This window comes from Mustelus asterias, chromosome 20 (genome assembly GCF_964213995.1).
Source record: "Mustelus asterias chromosome 20, sMusAst1.hap1.1, whole genome shotgun sequence".
Taxonomy (NCBI): domain Eukaryota; kingdom Metazoa; phylum Chordata; class Chondrichthyes; order Carcharhiniformes; family Triakidae; genus Mustelus; species Mustelus asterias.
The window spans coordinates 43690018-43713929 of record NC_135820.1 but is presented as its reverse complement, the minus strand read 5'-3'; the positions used below and the strand labels follow the sequence as shown (position 1 = coordinate 43713929).

Genomic DNA, 23912 nt, shown 5'->3' with positions numbered 1-23912 from the left:
ACTTTGGTGAGGCCATGGCTAGAGTAGTGTGTGCAGTTCTGGTTATCACGTTATAGGAAGGATGTGATTACACTAGAGGGGTGCAGATGAGATTCACCAGGATGCTGGAACATTTTAAGTTATGAAGAGAAGTTAAATAGGGTTGGGTTATTTTTGTCGGAGCAAAGAATACGGAGGGGCCACCTGTTCGAGGGACAAGGAGCAGCTGTTCCCCTTAGTTGAAAGGTCAGTCATGAGGGAACACACATTCAAGGTGAGGGGTAGGACATTTAGGGGGGGATGTGAGGAAAAATCTTTTTTACCCAGAGGGTGGTGGCAATCTGGAATGCGCTACCTGGGACGGTGATAAAGGCAAGCTTCCTCGCGTCCTTTAAAAAGTACCTGGGTGAGCACTTGGCACACAACATTCAAAGCTATGGCCCAAGTGCTGGAAAATGGGATTAGGTAGGAAGTCAGATGTTTCATGTCAGTGCAGAGTCAATGAGCTGAAAGGCCTCTTCTGCACTGTATGATTCTACCTCTACCTGTCCTATCCCCTCAGACTTGGAGAACTCTGCTCTTTTATTATCTCCCACATACCCTTGATTTTAATTGCTTCACCAATTAGTGTCTGTGCTTCCAGCTGTCTTGGTCCTAAGCTTTGGACTTTATTCATAAACCTTTCTACCTCATCTTTTAAGATGCTCCTTAATCTATCTCTAATCAAACCTTCTGGCCGTCTGTGGTTCAATGTCAAAAATATTTTCATTGAAACTGCTGTTACTTGCCTTATGTAAATACAAGTTGTTGTGCTAAATTGAGATGTGATTGCAAGGATGTAGGCAGGAAGTGGTTATTGGTGGATTTAGATTTGCTAGAGACCAGACACTAGTGGTGTCCTGTTGTTGTTCACTTTAACTAGTTTCCTGGATGTAGGTGGAAGATCATATCTGCAAATTTGTAGATGATGCCAAAATCTTTGAAAGGACTGTAGACAATACTTTGAAGTGTACCTTGATGTACTGGGAGATTGAACTAATGACTGGCAAAGTGTTTAATTTGAAACAGTGCAGTGTTATTCGTGTGAGCAAATCAAATACTTCACATATATACACTCAGGAGAAAGCATTAAAAACGTGGTAGAAAGAGCTGGGCATTCTGAAGGTTTGTGATAGTTGAGTGAGCAAGTGTTGGGAGTGTATTCAACAATTGATTCTGATACAAGGCATGCTATTTTGTGCGACAAGAACTTGGTTTGTCCTTGCTTTGAATATGTCCCACCTTTGATCTCCTCACATGGGTGATATTGAGAAAAAGTTGCAGAAGAGGTCCATTAGACTTCCCCATTCGAAGCATCGTGGTTAACAAGATTGGCTAAAATGTTGGGATTCTACATTTCAGACTGAAATTATCTGAGGTTTATAAATGAAGAAAATGAGTAGTAGTCAAGTTGACTGTCTCAATTAAACATGTTAGGTAAGAACAGGGGCCACAATTAGTTTGTGTAAAGCTAAAAATAGATTAGATGACAAGGTAAGTCTTCTCCCAAAGAATAGTGGTCCTCTTTATGGTGGGGAGAGGGAAGGTAGATATTACAAGGAATTTGAGGCCAGTGACCAGTTTTGATCACCTAGGAAAGGTCTCAAATTTGCCTGGTTTTTTCTTTTTATATCTCAAATGATAACATGGTTTTTTGGGGGGGGTTAATACACAAGGTATCACAACTGTGAAACAAGCTGGAGGTGGGGGCTGGGATAGTCTTTGGCTCTCTTTGTAAGCTGCTGGCATTGTACAGGACTCCTGGTCAATATTTCAGTATGGGCTATTTGAGGCCAATTAACACTGCAGGGTAAAGTCAAGTCATGCATGATGAATATAATGTTTAGATTTTCAAAATGTGTTGATAAAGTTTACTTATGGTTTTTTTTAAGATTAAAACCCTTGTGGCATGGAGAGAATGACATAAGGATTGAAAGTAGGGAAGAAGAATGTAGTGTGCCCCCTTGAAAATTGTCTGTGTAAATGATTTAGACATGTAAAAAGAGAAAATACCAGTATTGGTCAAAATATTTCCTAATTGATCAGCTAAAGAAAAATGTGGAAGCATCCACAAAGATATAGGAAAGCGGTATATAGCAATCTGTTTCCCTATGTGCAATTGTGGGATTCTAAAGTCCAGTGACCCCACATGCACGCACAATTTTATTAATGGATTGAAATTTGTCTTTCCTAAAGGTGGTCTCCTCTCTTGGATTGCTTTTTGCAGGAGATGCCTATTTTCCCGTTACTTATTGAAGCTGTAGGCAGGATCAGCTCAGTCCCAACAGTGGGCCAGCACCAGGATGTTCCCAGAGGTGGCATCCTAATTGGCCACCTCTGAGCCTTGACAGCCATGATGTGGAGATGCCGGCGTTGGACTGGGGTAAACACAGTAAGAAGTTTAACAACACCAGGTTAAAGTCCAACAGGTTTATTTGGTAGCAAAAGCCACACAAGCTTTCGGAGCTCTAAGCCCCTTCAGGTGAGTGGGAATTCTGTTCACAAACAGAGCTTATAAAGACACAGACTCAATTTACATGAATAATGGTTGGAATGCGAATACTTACAACTAATCAAGTCTTTAAGAAACGAAACAATGTGAGTGGAGAGAGCATCAAGACGGGCTAAAAAGATGTGTATTGTCTCCAGACAAGACAGCCAGTGAAACTCTGCAGGTCCACGCAACTGTGGGAGTTACAAATAGTGTGACATGAACCCAATATCCCGGTTGAGGCCGTCCTCGTGTGTGCGGAACTTGGCTATCAGTTACTGCTCAGCGACTCTGCGCTGTCGTGTGTCGCGAAGGCCGCCTTGAAGAACGCTTACCCGAATATCAGAGGCCGAATGACCGTGACTGCTGAAGTGCTCCCCAACAGGAAGAGAACAGTCTTGCCTGGTGATTGTCGAGCGGTGTTCATTCATCCGTTGTCGCAGCGTCTGCATAGTTTCCCCAATGTACCATGCCTCGGGACATCCTTTCTTGCAGCGTATCAGGTAGACAACGTTGGCCGAATTGCAAGAGTATGTACCGTGTACCTGGTGGATGGTGTTCTCACGTGAGATGATGGCATCTGTGTCGATGATCCGGCACGTCTTGCAGAGGTTGCTGTGGCAGGGTTGTGTGGTGTCATGGTCACTGTTCTCCTGAAGGCTGGGTAGTTTGCTGCGGACAATGGTCTGTTTGAGGTTGTGCGGTTGTTTGAAGGCAAGAAGTGGGGGTGTGGGGATGGCCTTGGCGAGATGTTCGTCTTCATCAATGACATGTTGAAGGCGAACATCTCGCCAAGGCCATCCCCACACCCCCACTTCTTGCCTTCAAACAACCGCACAACCTCAAACAGACCATTGTCCGCAGCAAACTACCCAGCCTTCAGGAGAACAGTGACCATGACACCACACAACCCTGCCACAGCAACCTCTGCAAGACGTGCCGGATCATCGACACAGATGCCATCATCTCACGTGAGAACACCATCCACCAGGTACACGGTACATACTCTTGCAATTCGGCCAACGTTGTCTACCTGATACGCTGCAAGAAAGGATGTCCCGAGGCATGGTACATTGGGGAAACTATGCAGACGCTGCGACAACGGATGAATGAACACCGCTCGACAATCACCAGGCAAGACTGTTCTCTTCCTGTTGGGGAGCACTTCAGCAGTCACGGGCATTCGGCCTCTGATATTCGGGTAAGCGTTCTCCAAGGCGGCCTTCGCGACACACGACAGCGCAGAGTCGATGAGCAGAAACTGATAGCCAAGTTCCGCACACACGAGGACGGCCTCAACCGGGATATTGGGTTCATGTCACACTATTTGTAACTCCCACAGTTGCGTGGACCTGCAGAGTTTCACTGGCTGTCTTGTCTGGAGACAATACACATCTTTTTAGCCTGTCTTGATGCTCTCTCCACTCACATTGTTTTGTTTCTTAAAGACTTGATTAGTTGTAAGTATTCGCATTCCAACCATTATTCATGTAAATTGAGTCTGTGTCTTTATAAGCTCTGTTTGTGAACAGAATTCCCACTCACCTGAAGAATGGGCTTAGAGCTCCGAAAGCTTGTGTGGCTTTTGCTACCAAATAAACCTGCTGGACTTTAACCTGGTGTTGTTAAACTTCTTACCTTGACAGCCCCACAGGAAGAGGTAAATACTGCTGAGCCCAGTAGGATATCAAGAGGGTCTCAACATGGAAACACACTGGGAGAGGTAAATGTTATAATAAAAAGGGCAGGCCCCCCCAGATTAATTGTTAAGGCCTCAAACTTGTTCTTGCCCATGGATCCTCTGGCTTTAATGGCTCCTCTAGGACTGCTTCTTCATGGAACAATTAGCCTCCATATGAAGCTAGAAAAATGCTGGAGCCCTGTAATTCTTCTTTAGATATGTTAATTGGCTTAAGTGTCTCTGTTTAGTAGGCAGCCAATTCATCACATTGTGCACAATGGGAACTTTCCCCTGTAGGAATGTGTCGGGAAGTATTCCCAACCCATTTCTTATTTTCCCAGCCATCCCTGCTTCCAAACCTATCATTAATGTGAATCTTTGGAATTCTCTACCCCAGAGGGTTGAGGATACTTCATTGTTGAATATATTTAAAGCTGAGATAGTGTTTTGGTGTTTTAAAATTCCCAGATTATGGGGGAACCTGACAAGTTATTTTGAAACCCTAGATCAGCCATGATCGTATTCAATGGCGGAGCAGGCTCGATGGGCCATATGATTTACTCCCATTTCATGTGTTATGTTCAACCCAGGTGGGAAAATGCTGCTCTTTAATTACTACTTACAGCAAATGGTTAAAATTCAGACATTATATTTTAGTTAGGAATGAGGAACCCATGCAAAAGATTTTATACTCGGGTGTTAATTTTATTGTGTTTGCTTACCACACTGTAATTCAATGTTCTAAATTAAGGATAAATACCTACAGCAGTTTGCATGATTCAACCAATATTATTCTACTACAAAATAATCCATCATTGAGCTTTCGGGCAGCTTGATCAGTAGAATGTCTACATCCATGGAAATTGAGATGATACAATGCCTTTAAGAAATGAATTTTGATCATGTTTTGTGTGAAGGGTATGTTTAAAATTCAGCTCCATTTTACAAGGTGCTGATTTGTCTGGGCAGCAGGCAGTTCAAATGTTGGGATAGATATCTTGTATGTATGCATTGTTCAAATATTAAATGCTGAGCTAAATCGTAGTTAAACCATGTTGTTAAGTAAAGTTTTTGATAAAAGCTTCCCAGTTTGTCAGTAGAATCATGCTTGGAATGAAACATCATATCCTCACATTACCAGAAATAGCAAATAGTTGGAGTCTGATCTAACTTGATATACCTTGGGGTTTTTGGTCCGTACCCTAACAAAATCTACCACTGACATATTCCAAACCAAATGCTTGGTTGTTGTATAGATACATATCCACCTACTCAAGCTTGAAGAACTTGGGTTCATTTTGAGGTTTAGGAGCCGCCTCCTCTCCAAGCATATGTAAGTATATGCTGGATTTTAGCCTGTTAATGTTATGCAGTTTGCCCTCACAAAGCACCAGTAAACATATTGAAGCTTTAGTTTGCAGGGCCATCAGAACTAGTTACTTGGGATTTTTTCCCCCCATCAAGTTTACCCATGAAATATACCCGAGGTTTGACTCCATTCTAACATCCTAGCACAAGGTATTTTGTCATTGATTCGAGGCAAAGTTTTCCCATTGATACCTCCAAGAAGGATAGCTAATTGTTTAGATGACAATTCCATATTTAGACTACAAGAGGCAAACATTTATTCCGTGTCTGCTTGAAAGTAATAAATGGCTCCGGTTTAATCAAGTCAGAAATGGGTTTTCTTTTATAAGTTTTGCAGCGAACTCTACAAAATCTTTGTTTAAAGTGCATCATTTATTCAGTTAAAGTTTGGTAATACGTCTTTGTCCACACACTTATATAGACATTTTAACACACTGAAGTTCAGAATATTTGGATTAACAATTATAAAAACAATCTATTTTAAGAATCTGAAACTTCTCTATGAAACATTTGCAAGTTTTAAAAGAAAAGCAGTGCAGCAATATGGATCAGTAATCTAAATCACACCACTTTATTGCACACCAACACCAAATAACCACTTGTATGAGACAAAAATATAAATGTTGCATTTTGACTGCAAATCTTTATACAAGAAATAGTATAAGCAAAATTATTGAATACAAGCACATTATTTACCGATGCTTATTATGGTTGGTTTTGAAAAGAATAATTAAATCTTCAGAGAATGGTAATTTCGGTAATTGAATTTTGGTTCAAGCCTCCTTCATGCCATAACATGTCCACCTTCTCAAAAGCCAAACGACCTTTCTCACCTGTACAATGAGATGAAAGATAATCTAAGCAATATGTAACAGACCTGCACATGTTCAACAATATAATACATTTGTCAGGCAAATATTTTATTAGTTTGACTTATAAATTGGTTAAAATAACAGTTCAGAATTTTGCTGATTTTCTCGATCAATAGTTAATGTGAAAGGACCTCATGAAATTGAGTTGCCAATCAAACATAGGAAAACATCCCAGAAGGATAAGGGGCAAAATGGATGTTGAACCAAAGAAGGAATTATTAGGATGATGGAGTTATTAGCATGATTAGAGGGGGAAGGTTTAGGTGCCAAGTGGAATGGCAGAGGAGTTCAGAAGGAATTTTTAGATCATGGAGCCCATGCACTGAGGTGTATCTACCAATGACCTGCAAACTTCAGCACAAGAAGACAGGTTTGTAGCACTATGTAATTCAAGGATGCGAATTCTAAATTTTGAGATACAGATTGAAGAGTCAGTGTAGCTCAATGAAGATAAAAGAGCTGGATCAGCAGAATTTATGGAGGAAGAGCATTGTAATAGTTGAACTTGCAGGTGATGGGTATGGGCGAGTGTTTCAATGGTAGATCAGCTTAGTCTGGGGTGGAAGCAGGTGATGTTACCAGCAAAGAAGTAGGCAGTTTTTGAATGGAGAGTTTGTGGTATTTACAGTGTCTGGAGTTTAATAGGACAAAGGTTGAGAAGTCTGTGTTAGGCTGAGATGGAGACAATGATAAGAGTTTGTGTTAGGAGCCAAAAATGATAGATTTTATATTCCCAATGTTTGGCTGGAGGGAATTGTGCCTCCTCCAAGACCAAATGTCAGCCAAGTAATTCATTGTATGAACTGTGCTTTCACATTCTGAGGTATATAAATGCAATTATTGTATTATACAATTAGCATTAGAACTTTTATTCATTTTGGCTATTTGATTTATAATAAGCTTGGCACACACATTGAATGTGAAATTCTGTACTAGAGAATGTTGAGTCATAGTTTGCACATATTGTCCCATTATGACCCTTGAGTTTTGTCTTAAAATTTAAAAATGAATGTTCATATTTAGATTTACCAAGTGGAAAAGTTGGGAAACAATTATACTGTTGGACCAACCAAGTATATGCACGGGGTTATGGGGATAGGATGGGCTGGGTAAGATGTTCTTTTGGAGGATTGGTGCAGACTCGATGGACCAAATGGCAGCCTCCTGCACTGTAGGGATTCTATGGAAATGTGATGGATTGTATACTGTGGAAGAGGTGGAGGAAAGCAGAAGGGCAAGGATAGGTGGGCAAAGATGTCATGGATACAAGACAAAGGGAGCATTAATGATAGTATTTAAAGACTTAAGGCATCCACGTTCACCAAGTGCAAAAGTTTGAGAGACTTGGAAAACAAGAATCTTGTTTTCTGATTCACCCTGTCCCTTGCCGGTGACGGTAATGAAGTTCCTGACTTTTCTTTCAATACACTTCCATATAATTAGTGGGCTTCCCTATCATATTGTTTCCTCCCCCACCCCCACATTGATGTGACATCATGTTAGCAAGGTTTACAACTGCTTTTTAAAAAACATGAGCCAGAGGCAGGGAATTCACTGGGGGCGCACAGCTAAGTATAACCTGCAGAGGAAAAGCCTGGGCTGTCCCTTGGGGTACAGCTGGGGAGGGACCTCCAGGGAGCTGCATTGGAGGGAAAGAAGGGGTCACATGTGTTTTTGGGAGGGAGGGAGTCCCACCCTACTCCACCAGTGCGATTCCCATGGAACCCCCTGTAGTGCAGAAGGAGACCATTTGGCCCTTTGAGTCTGCACTGACTTTCCAAAAGAGCACTCTACTTGAGTCCACTCTCCTGCCCTGTCCCTGTAATCCTGTGCATTGATCCTGGCCAATCCACCTAACTTGTACATTTTTGGACTGTATAAGGAAACTGGAGCACCCGGAGGAAACCCACACAGACAAGAACATGCAAACTCCTGACAGTCACACAAGACTGGAATTGCTGTGAAACAGCAGTGCTCCCTTTTGTGGCTTGGGTCATTCCTCCAGATTTCGTCTGCACAGCGAGCTGGATTATCTGGAAAGAAAAGTTGGTTTTCTCAGCTCCACCAGCAAGTTCAGATGGTATAGTGTGTTAAAAGCAGAACAAAGTCAGTGCTCTCAGAAACCAAAATGTAAGTTACAGGCTAAACTGTGAGGGGAGAAGAAAGGACAGAGTTCATGGCCTGAAGTTGTTAAACCCAATGGTTATTGTATGTGGAGATGCTGGTATTGGACTGGGGTGGACACAGTAAGAAATCTCACAACAACAGGGGAGTGCACTTCAGGGGGTTCTATGACCCATCATCATGCTGGTGGAGCCGGGTGGGAGGGGTGGGAGCCCCCCCCCTCCCCCCAAAATACGTGACCCCTTCCCCCAAAACAGACATGACTCCTTCTGCCCCTCCAATGCAGCTCCCTGGAGGCCCCTCCCTAGCTGTAGCCCAGGGGGCAGTGCCAGGGTACTCACCTGATGGAGCAGCTCTCCGAAAGCTCGTGATACCAAATAAACTTGTTGGACTTTAGTCACTGCTCACAATGCATTCTCTTTGTTGGGAGACTAAATACAGACTGGGACTGCTTTGCGGAACACCTTCACTTGAGGCTGCGAGTGTGAGCATGACCTTGACCTTCCCATCCATGGCCTGCTGCAATCTTCAAGTGAAACCCAATGCAAACTGGAGGAATTGCCTTCTGGTCTTAATTTTGCATTCAACAACTTCAAACCATGAGCTGTCCTCTTTTTTTCACTTCTTTGAGTCCAGTCTGTAACTTTTTCTTACATTTTGCTTTCAGAAAACAATGACTTTTGTTCTGCTATTAACATAGAATCATAGAAACCCTACAGTGTAGAAAGAGGCCATTGGGCCCATCGAGTCTGCACCGACCCCAATCCCACCCAGGCCCTAACCCCATATCCCTATATATTTACCCGCTAATCCCTCTAACCTACGCATCTCAGGATACTAAAGGGCAATTTTAGCATAGCCAATCAACCTAACCTGCACATCTTTGGACTGTGGGAGGAAACCGGATCACCCGGAGGAAACCCACGCAGTCACGAGGAGAATGTGCAAACTCCACACAGACAGTGACTCAAGCTGGGAATCGAACCCAGGTCCCTGGAGCTGTGAAGCAGCAGTGCTAACCACTGTGCTACCCTATGAACATGTTCTACCATCTGACCTTTAGGTCAGCATTAGATGCGTCCTTAGTCCATAAAGCTGTTGTTAACTCATTTTGTGTCCATGGCATTTTTGTCAAATCTCTCCTGAGCTCCCACTGATCCCTGACCTATTTTGCCCCATCTTGCAGAGTATAAAATCACATTTCTGCCTCTCTCCAGCTCTGAAGAAGAATTACACAAATTCAAAATGTTAACTGTTTCTCTCTCCACAGATACTGCCAGCCCTACTGAGTTTTTCCAGAATTCAGTTTTTATTTGAGAAGTTTAGATTTTGCAGTTCATTCAACAGCTTCGTGAATCAATCCAGAAAAGCAGCTGACTAATTGCTGCTTTGATGAGATACTAGAAGGCAACTGGTACTTAAAATGTGCTCCACAAGGAAGATAAAAAATTAACGAGAAAGAGTAAAAAAGGAAAAGCATTACCAAAAGAGTGGAGGGTTTCTCGTGCTGTGTCACGCACATTCACTGTTTGAGAGTGGCACAAGCTGGCAATCTGTTCAATACTTTCCATAGCCTTGAAGGAAGAACAAATTGAGATCACATTCTACCATCTATTTGTGAGAGCAAGTTTAATAGTTCTGTTGCATCTTGAGTATCTGGCCAACTCTTCACTTGTGTTTGCAATATGCAACTTGATGATGTAGTAAATTTCATGGGCTGCCCAACGTGCTATTTTGATCATTTTGCAAGGCAGAATGCACCCTCATCAGATTTGTTCAGTCCAAAACTACTAACCAAATTTGTTAAGAGTTTAAAAAGTAGCAAGAAGTTGGAGGTACAGAAATGAAATCAATACACTTTTTTTTAGCTCTGGAAAACCAAGACTCCTGCTCAGGGGCCGTGGCAGCTGGTGGATTCTGATTTTCAATTAATAAATCTGGAACATAAGGCTAGTGTCAGTCATGATGACCAAGACAATCATCATCAAATGTTGTAAAATCTGGTTTGCTAATGCTCTTTAGGGGAGGCAATATGCCATCCTTACTTAGCCTGGCAGACAGGTGTCTCCAGACCCACACCAATGTGGTTGACTCTTAACACCTCTCTGAAATGACTCAGCAAACCACTCAGTCCAAGGGCAATTAAGGATGGGCAACAAATGCTGGCTTTGCCAGAAAATCACATGAAAGAGTAAAATTAAGTTTTTGATTAAGCAGACATTTGGAATATAAGTTTGTAAACTTCAGATAAAATGGGGAGGACACTTAATTATTTTGAAGTAGACATGAAAACTGAACCAAGAATGGTTAGTAACAATGTCTTTACATGAAAAGATACTTTTATGTCACTGGTATTACATTTTAGACATTATGACCACAGCTTTCTAGCCACATCTGATTAGTTTTCTGGTGGACAGGGTTGAAAATATATGGAGTGCAATCTGCTGCACTCTCCATGTTCCGCTTCCACTACTACTTTTCAAGAGGTCAACAGTGTAAGATGTTCTCATTCCTATCCAGGTGTGTACAATAACATTGAAATATGGCCTCCACCGGTGAGCCTCAGGGGTTAGCACGTAAAAGTTAAAAGAGCTTTTAGGGCATCAAAAAAGAGGAACTTATGCAAGTGCTGCCTAAGTATGCTCCATCAATGAAAGTAGACATTTTCTCTTTTAAAAAGCATCTGGCAGCTCAGTGTCTGCCTTATTATTGTACTCGTGATGTGGAGATGCTGGCGTTGGACTGGGGTAAACACAGTAACAACTGGTGTTGTTAAAACTCTTTCTGTTATTATTGTACTACAGCAACCTCCAGGCCTGCCATAGGAAGTCATTGGCCCCAGACAGGCATGAATTCCCTCTACAGGCACAGGAACCAGTTCTCCTTATGAATGTGTTCTCAGATTGGAAATATGGCCGGAATCTGGGTATATACCTGGAACCAGTGCAAGAGCTACCTCCTCAGTCATTGTCCCACACCACCACCTATCTTAGCCTAAGTCTAAAGTATTTCAAGATATCACCTGATTGGTTCAGTTAAGGATTAACATTTCAAAGATGATCCAATAGTCCAGTGAAATTTAATAGTCCTATGAACTCCTTAATAATTTTGTATTGTCTTTAAGATTAAAATATTTTTATGATTCCAGCTCATGAAAGGGTTCTTTAAATTCACAATATATTGACCTTTCTGAAACATTGTGAAGGTTATTTCATTGTTTAATACATAAGTACTTTGTTCTGCTTATTGGTCCATCTGATCAGTTAACTGTTTTTATGATTTATATTAATCATCAGAGCCTACTCTGCTGAAAGTGGAACTTAGCTGTACATATGGATCTTACAAATTACAAAATTAATTGTATGCATTAATGATGGGTTTAAGGACTTTTATTTCTTTTGAAATAGTTGCAAATAAATTTGTGCTGCTGTCAGTAGAAGCATGAAGTCTACAAGACCCGAACATACCTTCAGTTGTTTCAGTGCCATGCAGGCAGCTCTCTGGAGTTGTGTATCTTTTTCTTGCAAGGTTTCTGTGTAATAGGCCAAAGCCTGAGGAATGTGAAATTGGACTTATTAGCCAGTTATAAATTGTTAAAATGTCAAATACATTAACCATAGCATTGAATCCAGGGCACAAAACACCACTGAATTGATACTTGGGTACTATTGATATTCTGTGATACATTTGTTAGATTTTGTTACAGTGGGGAATTACATGGCACATCCTATTCTTTCGACTTGTTTGTGCAAGTGTAGGTTTTTAAATTTTGTCTACAAAGTTGCTGGTAGTGTCAGCTAATGATAGCACAGCAAGGGCATCTGAGGACCTTGGGGAACAAGAAGTAGTCTAGCTGTTCCATCAATGAGATTAAAGAATTGAAAAATAAAATGAGGAATGACTAAGAAGAGTGAATTAAATGTCAAATCCAATACAGAAAGAGAATTGAGGAAAGAAAGCTGATTGAGAGAGAAAGGTACATAAAGTTAAAAACAATTTTAAAATGTCAAATTTAAGATTTGAACAAATGCACAACCTGTTGGAATGAGACCCAATACTTAACAATGGTCACATCATCAAAGTAACACTTGTTAATTGTAAGACTTAATTGGCCTTTAGACTCATGACAGAGTTAATGTGCTAATGCAACACCTTAAAAATTGTGGGGAGGTTAAACAGGTGATGCTGTTTTCACAAAACTAATGGAGGAGTGATACAAATCAGCCAGCAACTTGTGGTGATTTGCATTGAGATTTATTTTCTCCATTATATGAGATGCAGGGTGATTTCCACATTAATAACGATGAGTTTGATCCCATATTATTATTTCACCAAAAACTGGCTCATTATTTCTAAGTACATTGAAAGCTTTATGTCTCTATAGAAATTCATAGTAGTTTAATAAACAATGTAGCTAAATATGACTTTTTACAACCTGATCTTTTTCTCTTGATTTTCTCTTTGATTATTTCATTTTGCTATTGAGTTTCTTCAGTGTAACTTGCTAAAAAAAATTACTTGCATTTATAGTGCTTTTCACGATCACCAGATGTTTCAAAACATTTACAGTCAGTGAAATACTTTTTGAAGTGTAAGTGCTGTTGTAATGTAGGAAAAATTATGGTTCTTTTAATATCTGTGGAAACCTATTTCCATTTTAAAATAGGCCCTTTATGTTTTTATCTGCTCACTGTAAACTTGCTTCTATTTTACAAGGAGGCTAAAATATGGAAATATTTTGAGTTCAACTCTTTCATAGTTTTCACATTCACACCATATCTTTATCTAAAGTAAATGTTATTAATGGCTTTAAGTTCCAGTTAGCTGATTTGCATTTTTCGTAAGTCCGGCTAAATAAAACAGTAAACGTTATATTTTTGTCCTTTTTTAAAAATACAATGTATTCACAGCATAAAAACAATCATTGCTTACCTTTGCTCTAAAAATATTATTTGCTAAAGCACTACGAAGGAATGAGGTTACAGCTTGTGTCACCTTGGGGTTCTCATCTAACTGAAGAATACTGATTGCCTGTAAGGTTTGGTGCAGAGGCTGTAGCTCAGAGACTAACTTTTCTTTTAACTTTTTCAGTGTCTTCATCTTCTGCACTGTTTGTAGAGCTTCAGGGAGAAATACTAAAAACATAAAAGAACCAAAAGAATAAAAAATGGCAATCTGTGCAAAGTGTTGAATAATTCAGGTTATTCTTGTTCTTTAAATATGCAATTTCATAAAAGGATTCTTTTTAAGAAATGCTAATTTTCTAAGTGGTCTACTCCTGCTATTATTTTAGAAAACATTCAGTTTCTCAAACCTGCTCCTCTGCCATTCAGCACGATCATAAATAACTTGTTTCAGTAATGTTTGCCATGAAACTATGATCAATTGTCACAAAAACTCATCTTTAGGGATGGAAATCTGCCATACATACCTGTCTTGCCAACATGCAACTCCAAACCCACATCGGTGGTTGACTCTTAATTGCCCTCTGAAATGGCCTAGCAAGCCACTCAGTTCAAATGTAATTAGGGATGGGCAGCAAATACTGTCCTTGCCAGCAATACCTAGATCCAATCTCCAACGCTCATTAGAGAAGAGAATTCCATGTCTAATGACCCCAGGGGAAAAAATCCTCCTCTGTCTTAAATGGAATACCCGCTATTTTAAGACACAAGTTTTAGACCCACATTTTCAACCCTCAAACGGAATATGAAATTCTAGTATGTTCTGATCACTCATGCCTAAAGGATCCTTTACTATGAAATCATTAATCCTGCCTCATTACACATGTAAGAAGTTTAACAACACCAGGTTAAAGTCCAACAGGTTTATTTGGTAGCAAAAGCTACACAAGCTTTCGAAGCTCTAAGCCCCTTCTTCAGGTGAGTGGGAATTCTGTTCACAAACAGAGTTTATAAAGACACAGACTCAATTTTCCAACGCCGGCATCTCCACATCATTACACATGACCAGGTGTAATATAACCTGCTCCTTGGTTGGTTCCGAAATGTATTAATCTAAGGAACTGTCCCAAATATATTCTATGAACTCATCCTTTAGGTGACCTTTGCCAACTTGGTTCATCCAAACTATATGAAGGTTAAAATTGTCCACAATTATTGCAGTACCTTTCTTCAAAGTCCCCATTATTTCCTGATTCACATGCAGTTTTACAGTGTAGCCAAGATTTGGGGGTTTATAAACTGGCCACACCCTCCTTTGTTGTTCTTTATCTCCACCTAAACTAATTCTACAACTTGACTTTCCAAACCGTGATCATTGTCCTGTATTGATCTCATCCTTTTAATAACAGAGCTACCCCTGCTCATTTTCCTTTCTTCCCATTCATCCAAAATGTCAAATATCCTTGAATATTCAGGTTTGTCTTGGTCACCTTGCAACCACATCTGTGTTATGGCTAACCTATCACGCTCATTAATTTCTATTTGTGCTACCAAGACATCCATCTTATTCTGAACCTGGTGAGCATTCGGAGAAGCTTTTAATTATACCTTTTCACCGTTTTTTTCCTTATTTGACATTATTTGGTGATGCAACCTTACGTTTGTATGCTCTGTGTCTTCCTGTCGCATTCTAGTTATCATTATTTGTAACACTACTCTGCATTAATACCTCATCCTTTCTCTTTAATTTTCCAAATCTCTCATCACGTGAACCCTCCCTCTATCCTGCAAATGTTTTTTCAAAGTCATACAAATTTTGTGCTCATACATTTAATTATTGATGTACAGAAGTTTGAATAATTTGAAACACCTCTGAATCAGCTAAACTATATGAATCGGCAAAAAACAATCTGCTGGTGGGTGGGGTGGGGTGGGCGAGGGGAGGGGGTGACGGTGGGTGCAAATGTTTGTTCATTGTTGATTTATTCTGGTTTTGCTCAAAAGAGCTTGAGTCAGCATCCTATCTAATCATTTGGAAACATTTCTCCTTTTTAATTAGTGAGTAATACAGTACACTTTCGTGGTGCAATTTTATAAATCAAGAACAAAATATGGGCCAGGATTTTACAGCCTCGTCAGTGTCTGCCCTTCCACTGGATGTGGCAGGCCATTTAAACTGTCGTTTACTTTGGCGGGATCATAATATTCCACTGGACGAGAGGGTCTGTAAAATCCTGGCCATGGTTTTTACCTACCTATCATAGTCTTGGTCCCCACCCTTTCTCAGCTGTTTTATTGAAAACCATGCTGCCCATTTCTTCTGCTCCTCCCAAATTATTAACAACAACTTGCAATACATTAACAACCCTTCTCAAAACTGACACAATTTAAACCTGGATTATCAACTGCACCCACATAATTTGTTTGCAACAACAGCATAGAAAAATATTTCAACATGCATCACAAGCATAATTGGACACAAAATGGAAACGCCGCCAAGGAAGGAAATTAGCAGAGGAGTGACCAAAGGATATGTGACTATTTGTAATAAGGATGGACAAATTAAATAGGAGTATTGATGACAAAAGTGGTGAAGTTATGCTGAGCCTTTATAAAGTTCTTGTTAGGCCACAACTAGTGTTGTTATCCAGTTCTGATGTGTACATTTTAGGAAAAATATGAGGGTCCTTGAGAGATGTAGAGAAGATTTACCAAAATGGTTTCAAGTATGAGGGATTTTAGACACCATGTTAGATTGGAAAAGCTGGGGTTGTTTTCCTTGGAACAAAAGGAGAGAGTTGATAGAGGTGTACAAGATTACGACAGGGTTAGAGAAAGCAAAGATATTCTGATTCGCTAATGGTATAACGACTAGAGAAACACAGATTTAAGATTTTGGATGAGGTGCAGGGAGAATGTGAGGAAGCACTTTTTTATGCAGCCAGTGTTAACCTGGAATCATTGCCCATGAAAGTGATTGAAGTGAAAACAATCAGTGATTTCAAAATGGAATTGGATGGGTATTTGAGAGAAATAAACTTGCAAAGCTGCAGAAAAAGAGCAGGGAATGGATTGCTCTGTGGGAAGCCGGCATGGACTCGATTGTTTGAATGGGAGGCCATTTTTGCCCATATGACAGTACTCCATATTAAATGCATTGGCCTGGAGTTTCTGCATTGTTGCACTGTTTTTATTTAGCATACTCATCTGAAATCACCCAAACTAACACAAAAAAATGAATTTTAAGTGCAATGTATATTCAGCCCAAATTGAGTTTCCACAATCTCTTTTGCACTGCTTTAAAAAGACAATGTGCTAGAAGGTGACCCCACCCACAAAAGTGGCCACACTCCCAAGCTGAATAACACATCGATGCAAGTGTTTGAAGTCATGCAATGAGTTTGAGCAGAAACCAGAGGAAGAAAAACACTTCCCAAAACTGGCACATTTTGCATCTGTATCACTGATTACACCCAAAATGGAAACTGTTGCCCAATCTATTTCACATATGTAATTGTGTTTGTTACTTTTGTCTGGAAGAAGTTATAGAACTCATTACTTGATGCATACATTGAGCCTTTATAGAAATTATTCCATCGCACTATCAAAGATGAAATACCTCTAGTCTGATGCTGATTATAAATCTGTTTGGCTTCTATCCATAGCTCATTCCAGTGAAAAGTGGAACCTTCTTATAGCATTAAAAAAAATCCTTTCTCCAAATTACAAAGCCAGTGTTCAGAATGGACAGGGCAAGACCCTAATCCATCTCCTTGCATTCTCCAAAAAACAATTCAAATTGAATCCAATTCATGGTCCTCCAAAAGAGAAATGCTAGATCCAAGCTGATAAGAACAGGCATTACACCTGATCTTGGGTTTGATCCTATGCTTGATCTTAGCCAAAAGGCTGAGAAGTTCCCAACAGCATTTCACTCTGAAAATATCAAGATTGTGTCACTTTTGCTAATCGTTCTGATTTATTCCTAGATATTATTGAGGAAATCCTACTTAACAGATGTACTAGAGATGCCATTGTTTTGTGCGGTGACTATATCTATGAATGGTCCAAATACCTAACATAAAACTGGAAGATTCTTTTTAGTTGCTAAATCTTAAAATGCAGATGACTCCAAAGCTCCATATGTTTGCATCCACGTTTTTTAATGTAGGTCTGCTTTCCAATGACAACTCAGGACATAATGCACAGGTTAAACCATATAATTAACAGCTCCAAGTAGTGGTTTGTGTCATATACCTGCTTATAGCTAGGAGATCTTTATACTGTATTTGTACAGTGCTGTAAATTGTTGTACACACATATCAAACTAATGAGCAAATTATCAACTTACACTATTGACTAATTAGCAAAATGAAACGTTTGTTTTGTTTGTGGCTTTGCAACTTTCTCTGTCACAGATTAGATTTCATTGATGTACATATCTGCATTAAATATCACGGCCATGTATAATGTGGGGTAATGCATAGGCATCACAGATGAAGTTTTGACTCAAAAATTGTATGTTTTGGTTGAACCTTAGGAGGTAGATAAAAGGGTCTTGCTGGGGTAGAGTCCTAAGAATGGTAACATTGATTAACATTCAGTCTGAAGTGCAGATCCAATTCATCCAATTCTAAGGTGCTTTGAGATATTATGGCTATGGTATGTTTAAACTTTAGTCTTAATCCACTGAAATTTGTTTGATGTATTTACAACTTGGCACAACTGCAGCAAAAAATCTTGTAATTCAAACATAATTGCATTAGTTCATAAATTTCTGTTAAATCAATAGCTACACATTCCAGTTTTAGTACAAGCAAGTAACATTTTCTCCTACCTTCCTTTGCAAGTCTGGTCAGATGTGTTCCCAGCTGAGTAATTTTGAACTTTTTTACATAGTTGAAAAACTGGAAGACTGTCACCACTTCCTCAGAGACATTAGGACAGAGCAGTAATTCACAACAGCTGACAATCTGGTGCAGTAGTGTTCTGAATACTTACAAAAACATAAAAACAGTAAAAATTTAAAGACTTAATGTTATTACAGACTGCTTTGAGAAAAGTTGTATGACAATGTAAGATCAACTAGAAATTCATTTGTGATCAACCTTCAAAAAGGAATTCATCCTTGCAACAATTTAATGGGGGAGGGGCATCCAACCATTGGCAATAGCTTGACTCTCACTATCTTATTTTGTTAGTGTCACAAGTAGGTTTACATTAATACTGCAATGAAGTTACTGTGAAAATCCGCTAGAGGCCACACTCCGGCACCTGTTCAGGTACATTGAGGGAGAATTTAGCATAGCCAATGTCTTTCGGACTGTGGGAGGAAACCCACGCAGAGACGGGGAGAATGTGCATCCTCTGCACAGACATTCACCCAAGCCGGAATTGAACCCAGGTTCCTGGTGCTGTGTGGCAGCAATGCTTGCCACTGTGCCACCCATTAGAACCCTGTCTACGATAGGAGGCAATCAGTGCAAGTTTTTCTTCTACATAGTTCATGAACCCAGCTACAAGGAAAAAGTAATGTGACACCAAGGACAGGAGAATTATGATTTATGTACAAAAGGTAGAAAAAGTTACATTTCGGTATCTCGGTAAAATGGTCACAGACCTTGGTAATTCATTTCCTTTTCATAATTGTTTACTCCAGCCTAATCCACTTTGACTTGAATCATAATGTTGCTGACATTTTTGTTTATTGCATTTCTCTAAAATGCCTAACAATTTTTCTTAATGTTGTTTGACTCAGACCTGAATCTAAAATTTTAGCGTGATTAAACTTGACAACCGCTCAGTCTCAATAAACACTATATTCTCTGCTGTATAACATAATAGCTGTCCTTGTCTGTTGTAACTTTTTGTAGTTTACTCCCACACCATCAGAAGGACACATACTTTCATAGTTTCAACACATGTTGTTTTGTTGAGCCAATGAATGGTATATCACATTAGAAAACATCTACCTCCTATACTTGTAATCACTGCTCCCAGCCCTTCTCCCCATCATAAACATTTGATGAAAAGAAGAAATACATAAGACTGTAGAAATGCAAAGCAAGTGAGTCATCATTGACTAAGAAAGGGCAGGTTAATTCTGGCCCCTTCGTATGTATGTACTGGCTTGTTTTATACACTTTGTTTGTACTTTGAAAATCCAATATGTGCAATCTTTTTTAATATAGCTGAGTGAAAGTGATTACCTTAACCTTTAGTGCAATACGTTTTTATGAAGGTAACGCTAAAATGTTCTGCAATTTTTATTTTGATGCTAGAATTCTGAAGGGTAGAACCACTATAAAGTGGAATGTAATTGGATTTGGTAACAAAAATGGACAGTTAATATTTATAACAAAAGCGTGGGGTCGTTAGTTCCTTGGTACATCCTCCATGGCAATGCCTCAACCAGAATCAACTTGCCAATCAATCAGCATGATTCTCTCAGAGAAACATAGAATATAGGAAATGGAGTAGGCCATTCAGCCCTTCGAGCCTGCTCTGTCATTTATTATGATCACGGTTGATCATCCAGCTCAATAGCCTGTTTCTATCATATTCCTTGATCCCCTTTGCCCCTAATAACTCTTCCTTAAAAGCATACAGTGGGCGATTTACCCACCTCATGGGCCTAAGAATTGGTTCTGCACCTGGTGCCAAATGGTTTGCAATGGTCCTGGCCCCTTTCTACTGGTGCAAACCAGATTGCGCCCAGAAAGGCGTGAGCCAGATTAGCATGAGATTGACCTGATCTCAATCTCATTTAGCAATTTTAGCATGCGATCATTCCCCCCACTCCCCTGCTTTCCAGAATGTTCCCTCCGGTGGGATGTCACACAGGCGTGAACTAATACTAATCTCCACTAGCAGAAACCAGACACAGTGGCCATGCAGGGAGGATCAGAGGCCATTGAAGCCCCTGGGTGGTCAGGGGCATAGCCAGGTAGTGCCCATTGGGCAGTGCTGGTGGGCACTGCCAGTGTGCCTGGGCAGTGGTAAGGGGATGTGGCCTGAGTGGGGGCTAGGGTGGGAGGATTTGTGCAGGGAGTGGGGGGGGGTTAGTGAATGTTGGAGTCATGATGGGGGACACATCAGGATGCTGACAAACAGTGTCAGGGAGGGGAGTGGTCAGAACATGCTGCCGATGAGATAAGGGTCTCGATGGAGGAAAGGGATCGCCTAGTGCACTGAGTGATTGGGGCACCCTTGTGAAATGTTGCCCGAGCTCTGCAGTCACGTTCACCAATGTGTTTAGGCCTTACCCCCCTTAGTACTGAAGTGCAACTCACCACTCTCCAAAAAAGTGACAGTGTGGGACAATTGCAGTCTGGAGCGTGCCCGATGGACCGGCACAGAGCACTCCGGTCCTCTCGTTGTTGACGTTTTTTGGGAAAATTCTACCCACAATGTTTTGGCCTCAACAACTTTGTGTTAGCGAATTCCACAGGCTTATCACTTGCTGAGTGAAGAAATTTCCCCTTATCTCAGTCCTAAATAGTCTATCTCTCAGCCTCAGACTGTGACCCCTGGTTCTGGGTTTCCCCCACCAACAGAAACGTCCTTTCTCAGCTAAGGAAATGAAAAATGCACACAATATTCTAGGTGTGGTCTGACCAAGGCCCTGTATAATTGCAGCAAGACATCAATGCTCCTGTACTTGAATCCTCTCACTATGAAGGCCAACATACCATTTGCCTTCTTTACCTCCTGCTACATCTGCATGCTTCTCTCATACTGCTCCCTTTGAAATTTGGGCATTCTTACAACTGTTCTGATGAGCACAAGATGAAAAGCTTTGACTGTGTGTCACTTTTTTCAGCAATAATTAATATTTAAGATTGGGGCCTCAACATTTCACTCTGCATTATGTCACTAATAAAGAACCAAAAGCAAAATACAAAGATAGTGAAAATCTAAAAACATAAACAGAAAATCTAATAATACTCAGGTCAAGCAGTAGTTGCGGAAAAATAAATTGATGTTTCAGGTCAATTAGCCAATGAAAGGTTAACTCTGTTTTTCCCTCTGCACAGTTACTGTCTGACCTGAATATTTTATTTGCAATAGAGAATGACTATCCAAGTTTGCAAATGGCCCGAAGGTTGATATCATAGTAGGTAGTATTGACAGGAACAGAACTATCAATGTCTTGACAGTTTTAAGGTGAAAGGTAAATCTGGGATAGAAGGATTTCAAGGCAGTTAAGACTAAGTTCACCCATTTTTGACCAAAAAAGGATAGATTATTTAAATAGCAAAAACTTAGGAATAGGGGAGGTCAAAAGAGACATAAGTGACCATGTCACTGAAATGTAATGGTCAGGTGCAAAAATATTTTAAAAGGCTCATGAAATATTAATCTTTATACCTAGCAGGTTAGAATATAAAAAGGAGGAAGTTCTGCTACAGCTCTAGAAAGCCTTGTTTAGACCACACCTGAAGAACTCTGTAGCATTATGAGCTCAAAGGGTTAAATCATGTAGAAAATTTATATAAATTAGCCTTGCATTCCCTGGAATATAGAAGGTTAATGGGTTATTTGTAGAGGGTTTAATGAAAAAATTAATGGGGTAGAGGGGGTAGAAACTTTTTCCATGGTGGGGGAATCTAGGACAGGAGAGAAGTTAAAAACTATTTCTTTATAAAGGGTGGTAGAAATGTGGAACTCTCTTAAAAAGCAGTAGATACCAGCTCAAACTTTAAGTTTCAGCGTGGTTGATTTCATCTAGTGAAGAATATGAAGTAATCTGGAGTCAAATGGGGTTAGGATATATATCGGTCATGATCGATTTGAATGGTGGAACAGGTTTGAGGAGCTAAATGGCCTATTCCTATTCATATGTTCCAAAATAAAATTCCAGTCATGTGAAGAAAGCAAATTACATGTTTAATTGTCCCATCAAGTTGCATGAATTAGTCATAGAGATTTACAGCATGGAAACAGGCCCTTCAGCCCAACTTGTCCATGGTGCCCTTTTTTTAAACCCCTAAGCTAATCCCAATTGCCCACGTTTGGCCCATATCCCTCTGTACCTATCTTACCCATGTAACTGTCTAAACATTTTTTAAAAGACAAAATTGTACCTGCCTCTATTACTATCTCTGGCAGCTTGTTCCAGACACTTACCACCCTCTGCGTGAAAACAACTGCCCCTCTGGACACTTTTGTATCTCTCCCCTTAAACCTATGCCCTCTAGTTTTAGACTCCCCTACTGTTGGGAAAAGATATTGACTATCTAGCTGATCGATGCCCCTCATTATTTTATAGGCCTCTATAAGATCACCCCTCAGCCTTCTATGCTCCAGAGAAAAAAGTCCCAGTCTATCCAGCCTCTCCTTATAACTCGAACTATCAAGTCCCAGTAGCATCCTAGTAAATCTTTTTTGCACTCTTTCTAGTTTAATAATATATTTTCTATAATAGGGTGACCAGAACTGTACAGTAAATTTTGTCAAGAGCAGTTTACAAGAAAGTATCTTAACTTCATTTTGACTTTATTATGTGAGCATTATGAATTTGTTTTTGTAAATCGTCGATGTTGCGATTGGAGCCTTGAGCAGGTGAAGTTATTAACATGTCAATTACAAGGAGTTGAATAACTGGACAAAGTCAGTCTTGAAGCTTATTTAATTTCCCATGGGTTGTGTTGCTCAAATGGTGCATGGAAATAATACAAAATATGTTTTTAACAATTTAAAAAAATATATCCTGTTCCAATTGCATGCTAAAATCAACTCAAAGTATTCATTGCCATAATGTTCAAATTATTTGAAGCTATTGACTCATGATAGATATAACAGAAATTCCCATTCCAGAATACCTGTTAAACATGAACTAAAAACAGCTTACCTCTTTCAGTCTGTCCTGGGTACCTTGCAGCCACTTTCTGTGTATAACAATTTCTTAGTTGTGTCAGGAACTTCTCAGCTGATAAATATAAAACACAATCTGTCTCTGTGCATTTATCCCAGAATGATAGGACTGATTTCCCCATCTTTGATTTTGGAATGACTGAAATCAAAAATGTTAAAATGCAATTCGTATTAGAATAATTTCTGAAAGGAATTTTAAATACTATTGTTCATCTTTTAGTGCAATAGAAATGTCAATGTTGGTTCTTAATGAGACACCCTTTTTTAAAGAAAAAAAAACACCATGTCCCTATAAATCATCCACTGGTTCCACTTGTCACAGGAATTTTGATTTACTTAATGAAGTAAAGTGGCATTTGACTTTATATATAGCCTAGAGTGTTTCCCAGATTAAAACCATCACTTCTACAATGACTCACATTATGTTGCTGATCATTCAAAGAATAATATTATCAATAATGCTAAACTGCTTATGTAGACTGTATTTATAAGTAGGCAACAAAAGCTTTATTAGTTAATGCTACTGAAGAGAGAAGTTGAGTGATGAACTCCTAGAATGCATAAATCATGTGCGAAAA

At 39.8% G+C, this 23912-nt stretch overlaps 1 protein-coding gene across 3 annotated transcripts in view; it reads right to left on the bottom strand.

Annotated features, from left to right (window-relative positions):
* Positions 1–6110: 6110 nt before the first annotated feature.
* LOC144508496 (rho family-interacting cell polarization regulator 2-like) overlaps positions 6111–23912 on the bottom strand; it is a 246089-nt gene continuing 228287 nt past the window's right edge. For all 3 annotated transcript variants that reach the window (XM_078236465.1, XM_078236466.1, XM_078236467.1), the window contains exons 24-29: positions 23312–23473; positions 18296–18454; positions 13487–13689; positions 12022–12105; positions 10038–10128; positions 6111–6391 (exon numbers count right to left, since the gene is read on the bottom strand). The gene's annotated coding sequence lies outside the window, so the exon portion shown is untranslated. The remainder of the gene's footprint in view (positions 6392–10037; positions 10129–12021; positions 12106–13486; positions 13690–18295; positions 18455–23311; positions 23474–23912) is intronic.